Source organism: Halichoerus grypus, chromosome 1 (assembly GCF_964656455.1).
Source record: "Halichoerus grypus chromosome 1, mHalGry1.hap1.1, whole genome shotgun sequence".
NCBI classification, from domain to species: Eukaryota; Metazoa; Chordata; class Mammalia; order Carnivora; family Phocidae; genus Halichoerus; species Halichoerus grypus.
This window is the reverse complement of record NC_135712.1, coordinates 24,313,720-24,321,544: the sequence shown is the minus strand read 5'-3', so window position 1 is coordinate 24,321,544 and position 7,825 is coordinate 24,313,720. Positions and strand designations below refer to the sequence as shown.

The 7,825-nt window shown below is 37.2% G+C and overlaps 1 pseudogene; it reads right to left on the bottom strand.

Moving 5' to 3' along the window:
* Positions 1-783: 783 nt before the first annotated feature.
* On the bottom strand, positions 784-4,166 carry LOC118530323 (ubiquitin-conjugating enzyme E2 J2 pseudogene; annotated as a pseudogene).
* Between the last annotated feature and the right edge of the window lie 3,659 nt (positions 4,167-7,825).

The window sequence follows — 7,825 nt, the reverse complement described above, 5'->3', positions numbered from 1 at the left end:
AAGTGTACAATATGTCTGGAATTAATTTTTGTGAATTCAGTGATATAATTAGGTATGTGTTATCCAGGTTATTAAAGTGATTTTATTATTTTATATACTCTCATTCAGAATACTTTTCCACTACGTTTCATTGGGTTGAAAATACAGAATAAATGCACCTGTTGAAGGTGACTTAAAGCATTTTGAAAGCAATCTTTTGCTAATGGTTAATGAACTGTCCTAGGGATGAATACTATTCATTAAAAGATCTGTGAAATAATTTACACTTGATTGTTATAAAATAGTTGCATAGGGTTGCATTTGTCATTTTTATTTGGCAAAGTCATTCAGTTTGAAAATCAACAAACATTTATTAATTGCCTTCTCTTTCTGTTTGTCATGTACTTTAACCAAATATCTTCATGTAATACTCAGAAATGTTAAAATGTGATTTTTTAATACTAAAAAACTTTTAATAGACATCGAGTTTTATATTTTTAAGTGACTAAATCTAATAAAAAAAAAAAACAGGTTTACTAAAACGGGACCAAAAGACAATACAAAAGATGTTATACATCCAAAACATGACGCTCCTCATCACCAACACCTGAGCGCCACAGCCCTGACAGAACTCAGGAACTGAGAATCCAAACTACCTACACACTTTAGGTTTTGTTTCCTTAATTTTAAGAGTTTTTAAAATGCTACCCCCAAGCCTTGGGCTGTGGGACCCGGTCAGCGGCACTTCTGGCCCAGCGTCCTCTGTTTTCGCGCCGCCTGGGGCTCCCTCGTGCGCCACACCCCTCAGCACGAGTTGGCGGTGTAGGCGAAGGAAGGCTTTGAAGCCACCTGTAAGGCACTGTTAGCCGGTGAGTCTATGGTGCGGGTTGGCCTGCTGGACCCCTGAGCCCATGGAGGAGCTGAAGCCCCCTCAGACCGCGGTGCGGCTCCCTCTGGAGCCAGGTCTGGTAAGCCCAGAGTTTGAGCTGAGTTCGTCTCGTGCTTTCTGGTTTTCTTTAATTTCCTCCATGAGTTAAGGAAATAAGTCACAAAACATTTTGTCTTTTGAGTGAAACGTTAAACTTCGGGCTGCCAGCAGGCAAGTGTCAAGTCTCTCCACTGGCCGGGGTGGGGCCCTTCTGGGTCATGAAGCTAAGGAGGTGAGGACGGTGGAGACCGACCAGGCAGTGTTCCACATGTCTGGGTGGAAATCTGTGATGGAAAGACAGCGCGCATTGCACTTAAATCTTCCATCGGGTGTTGTATAAATTCTAGGAGGTTTAAAAAGATATTCTCTGGAAAAAAAAAAAAAATTAGTTGTCTATGATAATAGCCACCTTCATGATGAGTCAGTCATGTCCGGGCCTCGGGCCACATAAGTGCCATCCAAGAATATGGGAAGGCGGGGAGCTCAGGACATGCGTAAGGCACCAGGTCTCTCTTAATTCGAAGGCAGTCCTGCTCCAGTCTCTGGGTCACTGTTGTTGGAGCTCTCTGATGGCTACCGTTGCTTGTCTCTCCTGGTTGTGGCGTGTGGGCCGCGGCCTCGCTCAGGCTCGGGGTGATGGAGGCAGGCGCTGGGTGCGCGAGACCTGAGCGGCTGTGGGAGGGGTGCGCTGCGCCTGAACCAGCCCGCAGCCCACCGCCGCCTCAGAGCTGCTGTCTCAGGATTCGTATTTTTGCAAGTGGCTATCCGACTGACCCACTCCCAAAAACAAACTATTCCCCACTTCACTGCATATTAACTTTTTAATGACAGATTATTGGGTACTTTATCGTATTCCCCTTGTTTGTCTATTCCTGAACTAATGGTATACTATCATATTCATTATATATTTATAATTCATCTTTATACCTGGGAATAAAGGTTCTTCAGCTTTTTTATACTTCTGCCAAGATGGCACAGCTCTTCTTGAATCTTTATTTTTCTTTCTTTTTTTTTTTAAGATTTCATTTATTTATTTGACAGAGAGAGACACAGCCAGAGAGGGAACACAAGCAGGGGGAGTGGGAGAGGGAGAAGCAGGCTTCCCGCGGAGCAGGGAGCCCGATGGGGGTCTCCATCCCAGGAGCCTGGGACCATGACCTGAGCCGAAGGCAGACGCCTAACGACTGAGCCACCCAGGTGCCCCAAATCTTTATTTTTCATATAAATTTTGGAAACAGCTAATTTTGCTAAGGTACCTGCTGGGATTTATACTGAGATTGCTTTGAATCGATATATAAATTAGGAGAAAATTTATATGTTTACCATGTTGATTTTCCCAAACCCAGAACCTGGATTAGTGTATTTATTGAGAGATCTTTAATTAATGTTATTCACATTTTGTAGCTCTTAGGGGAGGACTTTTGTTCCTCTTCTGTTAGATTTATTACTATGTACTTTGTTTCTTTTGCAGGAAATATTATCTTTTATCTTTTATTTCCTAATTGTTTTTCCTCATATATAGAACTTGATTTTTGTATATTGCCATTGCTAAGTTCCATGCTTATGATTTGTATATAATTTGTTCATTTATATATATATATAATCACATATATAGATACACAATCATATTATTTGTGAATGAAATAGTTTTATTAATTGCCCTTCAATCTTTATTCCACATTGAAAAAATTTGTCTTGGGGCACCTGGGTGGCTCAGTTGGTTGAGCGACTGCCTTCGGCTCAGGTCATGACCCTGGAGTCCCAGGATCGAGTCCCACATCGGGCTCCCTGCTCAGCAGGGAGTCTGCTTCTCCCTCTGACTCTCCCCCCTCTCATGTTCTCTCTCTCTCATTCTCTCTCTCTCAAATAAATAAATAAAATCTTTAAAAAATAAATAAATAAATAAATAATTTGTCTTATTGCACTGGCTATAATTTCAGAATGATGTTGGTAGACTACAGTATCATTTTTTAAATAGCCATAGAATGTTCTCAGATAAAAACCCATATAATTCTTTTTAAATAAGCATCCTTTCATTTTCTTTCCTTACAGTGTAGTCACTCAAAATAGCACAGTTAGTATCCCTTGTTCCTTACTTCTCAATCATTTTACCACACACATACTGACTTTATCCTATTTCAGTGACTCTGCCAAATGCCATCCATCATTCTCTCCAATTGTGTAATTTTCATTTCACTTCTCTGTTGTATCTATAATCCTTTTGAGAATCTTTATTGCCTTCTGTGAAGCCATGCTTTTACCATGTTTCTGAGTTTTAGTTCTTAGGAGAGGAATTTCAGGATGAGGAAGGCTTATGTTTCTGGCCATCGGGAGTTTCTTATTTGACCGTTTTAACTTTTCTAAGCCTAATTTCTTTATTTTGACATGAGATAGTATATGCATACAAGATATTTTTAGGAAAGTTGTGTGAAGGGCCTATTAGATGGCCAGCCACATGATAGATAAATACTTTTATTTATTTGAAGTGTCTACTTCTATTTTTGTACACCTTAATATTAGAGTTTCCTATACGTTTCATTGAGAGCTTTGTTCTCATTCCAATCATTATTCTTGAGTGATAGGATTTTATTAATGTCTTTTAAAATTCAGCTTGAGCTTTTCCTCCTTCACACTTCCTAAGCAAATCTAACTTAAATTTTCTTTATTTGTGCTCTCCTGTTACTCTCACATATTACTTTGTATACTGTAATAACATATACTTCCTATTTTCTCAAACTTGTTAATTTGTTTTTTGAAAGGAAAAATCACACTTCTTTTCTTTTCTTGAGGATTTTGGGACTTGAGGTTTTATCAAGCCATTCAGTCTTCCATTTGCAGATTATTTTATTTATTTACTTATTTATTTATTTGTTACTAAATTTTGCAGATTATCACTTATGTATATGACTGCTTACTTTTATACAAGACTTTCACTGTTATTATTCACTTGTAAGTATATTAGGAAACACATAAGTTATCCAGAAAATTTTAGAAGAGGACTAGTATATACACAGATAATGGAATTATCATTTATGTGTATTTCCTACTCTGTGCTCCTCCATTTCTAATGAGATTTCTTTCCAAATTTGCTTTTCAAACAATGCTGCATTGAATCTTTGTTTCCCTATGGCACTCTTGATGGGTTTGGCAATGAGCACTTTAAATCATACCAGTTATTCAGGAAATTATCTCTTAAGTATTTAGGAAATTTATGATCCCACCAGCAGTTTATTAGTACTTCTTTTCCATTTTCCCTCATGCTGGCCAAAACATGGGATTTTGGGGTGTCTGGGTGGCTCAGTCATTAAGTGTTTGCCTTCGGCTCAGGTCACGATACCAGGGTCCTGGGATCGAGCCCCGCATCGGGCTCCCTGCTCCACGGGAGGCCTGCTTCTCCTTCTCCCACTCCCCCTGCTTGTGTTCCCCCTCTGGCTGTCTCTCCCTCTGTCAAATAAATAAAATCTTAAAAAAAAAAAATATGGGATTTTGAGAGTACCTAATATTTACTAATTTAATAGAATAAATGGTCATCACAGTTGTAGTTAAATCATATATTCATTAGCCTCTGTTTTTTCCTCTTCTGCTAATTCTCCTTTTTTGTTGTTTGTTGTTCTTGTTTGTCTTTTTCTTTTTGATATATGGTTGTTTTTAAATTTTGTATTTAAATTAGCTACTTGTTGTCTTATATGTGACTAGCTTTCCCCAGTTCTTTATTTTTTAACATTACTCATTATGCTTTTGACATCACAGAGATTTAAAAATTTTAATAGTGCCTAATTCTGATATGCAATGTGATGTAGCAAACTTTCCCTTTAATTTTTGAAAAGTTCTTGTAGGATCATATAATAAGTTATCTGTCATATTAAATGGTACTTTTCCTTGGTTTTTGTAAATATAAATTCTTTGCTACTGTTGATTTATTTGAAAACTATTATTTTTATATTTGATACAGTTACTCTGCTAAGGACATCTTAGCTGAGGAAGAGTGAATATTGATCTTCTTGGATTTTTGGCATCATTATGTAATTTTTAAGAAAATCACCTTTTCTTTTCATTTTTTGCTTTTTCTTCCTCAACTTTTTGGTTATATTTCTTTGGCTAAGACTTTTAGTACTTTGCTGATTGTAAGCTATAATAGTGTGCAAACTGGTATTTTGCTTACAGTAAAGGAAATTACTACATTTTTCCCCCTTCAGTATGATGTTGCTTTGATTCTTGGCAGAGAGGTTTATCAAGTTGCTAGGATTTATCATAATTGGTACATTTTTATCAGATGTCTTTTCTGGATCTACTCTGAGTTTTTCTTTTTATCTTCAAGCTGTTAATGTGGTGATTTACAATGATAATTTTTCAATACTAACCCATTCTTGCATTCCTAAGGCAAATTATACTAGATAATGAGTTTAACAGCTTTCAATTTTTACTCTTTGTCCAAGTTATTTGTATAATACATAGGCTTATCTCTGTCCCTGATATTTTCCTAAAATTAAAATTTGATAATTTGTGGAACACCTATGTTTTCAGAGGGAAAGTTTTTGACTATTGATTTGATTTGTAAAAGACTATTTCTTTTTTAGAGTTTCTTGTTATTCTTAAATCACTCCTGTACTCTTGGGTAACTGTATTACTTTTCTGTTTCTGCCTAGCAAGTTGGCACAAATTTACTGGGTTACAACATCAGACCTTTTTATCTCCTTTTCCACTGGTGAAGAATCTGAGTATAGCTCACCTGGGTTCTCTGCTCAAGGCATCCAAAATCTGCAGTTAAGGAATCCGCAGAGATGTATTCTCATTAGGGGCTGAACTGGGAAAAAGATTAGTTTTCAAGCGACCTTGGTGGTTGGCAAAACCTATTTCCTTGTTGATAAAGAACTTACAGCAGCTTGCTTCTTCACTACCACTTGGGAGAAAATCTCTCACCTCAGGGAAAGTCCCTGTCCCTTCTTTAAGAACTTTAACTTGTAAATCAGGTCTATCCAAGCTAATCTTTTGACTTAACTCAATATCAACAGATTTGGGACTTTAATTACATCTGCAACATTTACTTTTTCTGTATTTTTCTGGTTACAAACAAGTCACGGGTTGCACTTGTACGTAAGGGGAGGGGACTATATAAGGGTGTGGCTTATTATAGGTAACCTTAGGGTGTGTCCACCACAAAATATGCCCTTATAAAAATGATTTCCTAGGGTGTGTGGAGAAGTGTCCCATTTTTATATGCCTAATATAACTGAATTCTTCTTTCCCTTTGTTTTTCATCGGTCTTGCTACTGGTTGGTATATTTATTAAGAGTTTCCAAGTCTTGGATTTTTGGCTTAGTTGATATGGTCATTTTTACAAGTAAACTGGAACATAATTATGAGAGTGCAGAGTTCTACTCACGTAGAACATTTCAGTTCCTGATTCAGATAACTTTTAATAGAATTTATTTTTTAGAGCAGTTTTAGGTTCACAGAAAAATTGAGCAGGAAGAACAGAGAGTTGCTATATATGCCCTGACCCCACTTCCATGCAAACTCCCCCACTATCAACATCCTGAGCTACCATGGTACATTTGTTACACATGATGCACTTGCATTAACATGTTACCATGAAAGTCCATAGTTTACATTAGAGTTCACTCTTGGTGTTACACATTCTATGGGTTTTGGCAAATGTGTAATGACATTTATCTACCATTATAGTATCATAAAGAATAGTTTCATTGTCCTAGAAATTCTTTGTGCTCCCTGCCCTGGCCTCTCTGGCAACTGCTGATCTTGTTATTGTACCCGTAGTTTTATCTTCCCCAGAATGTCCTATAGCTGGAATTATACAGTAGGCAGTATGTTCAGATTGGCGTCTTTCACTTAGTAATATGCCTTTAAGTTTCCTCCATGTCTTTTCATGGCTTGGTAGTTCATGTCTTTTGAGCAGTGAATAACGTCTGCTATGTGGATGTACCAGTTTATTTATCTCTGTGTATTTACTTGCTAAAGGACATCTTTGTTGCTTCCCAGTTTCAGCAACTAGGTAAACATTTGCTTGCAGGTTTTTGTGTGGACATAATTTTTCAATTCCTTTGGATAAATATCAAGGAGTGTGATTGCTGGACTATAGGGTGAGATTGTTTGGTTTTGCAAGAATCCACCAATGGTCTTCCAAAGAGACTGTACCATTTTGCACTGCCACTAGTAACAGAAGAGAGTTCCTGTTGTTCCACATCCTCACCAACATTTGGTGTTGTGAATGTTACACATTTTGGTTACTGTAACAGCTCTGTAGAGGTATCTCATTGTTGTATGAATTTGCATTTATCTGATGACAAATGGTGTGGAACATCTTTTCTTATGCTTATTTGCCTGCCATCTGTAGGTCTTTTGTGAGATGTCTCTTCAGGGTTTTTAGCATTTTTTTTTTTTTTTTTTTTAATCAGTCTGTTCATTTTCCTAATATGGGTTTTAAGATTTCCTTGGGTATTTTGGAAAATGGTCCTTTATCCAAATATGTGTCTTTTGCACACATTTTTCCTAGTGTGTGGCTTGTCTTCACTTTCTCTTGACTGTCTTTCTCAGAGCAGAAGTTTTGATTTTAATGAAGTCCAGCTTATCAATTATTTCTGTCATGGATCAGGCCTTTGGTATTATATGAAAAAAGTCATCATCATGCTCAAGGTCATTTAATTTTCTCTGTTATCTCTAGGAGTTTTAGAGTTCTGTGTTTTATATTCACCAGTGAGATCTATTTCAGATTAATATATGTGAAAGGTTTAAGGTCTGTGGCTAGAATCATTCTTTTGCTTGTGGATGTCCAGTTGTTCCAACACCATTTTCTGAAGTGACTCTCTTTTCTCTGTTGTATTACCTTTGCTCCTTTGCAAAGATTAGTTGACTATACGTATGTGGGTCTATTTCTGGGTTCTCTGTTCTGTTCCATTG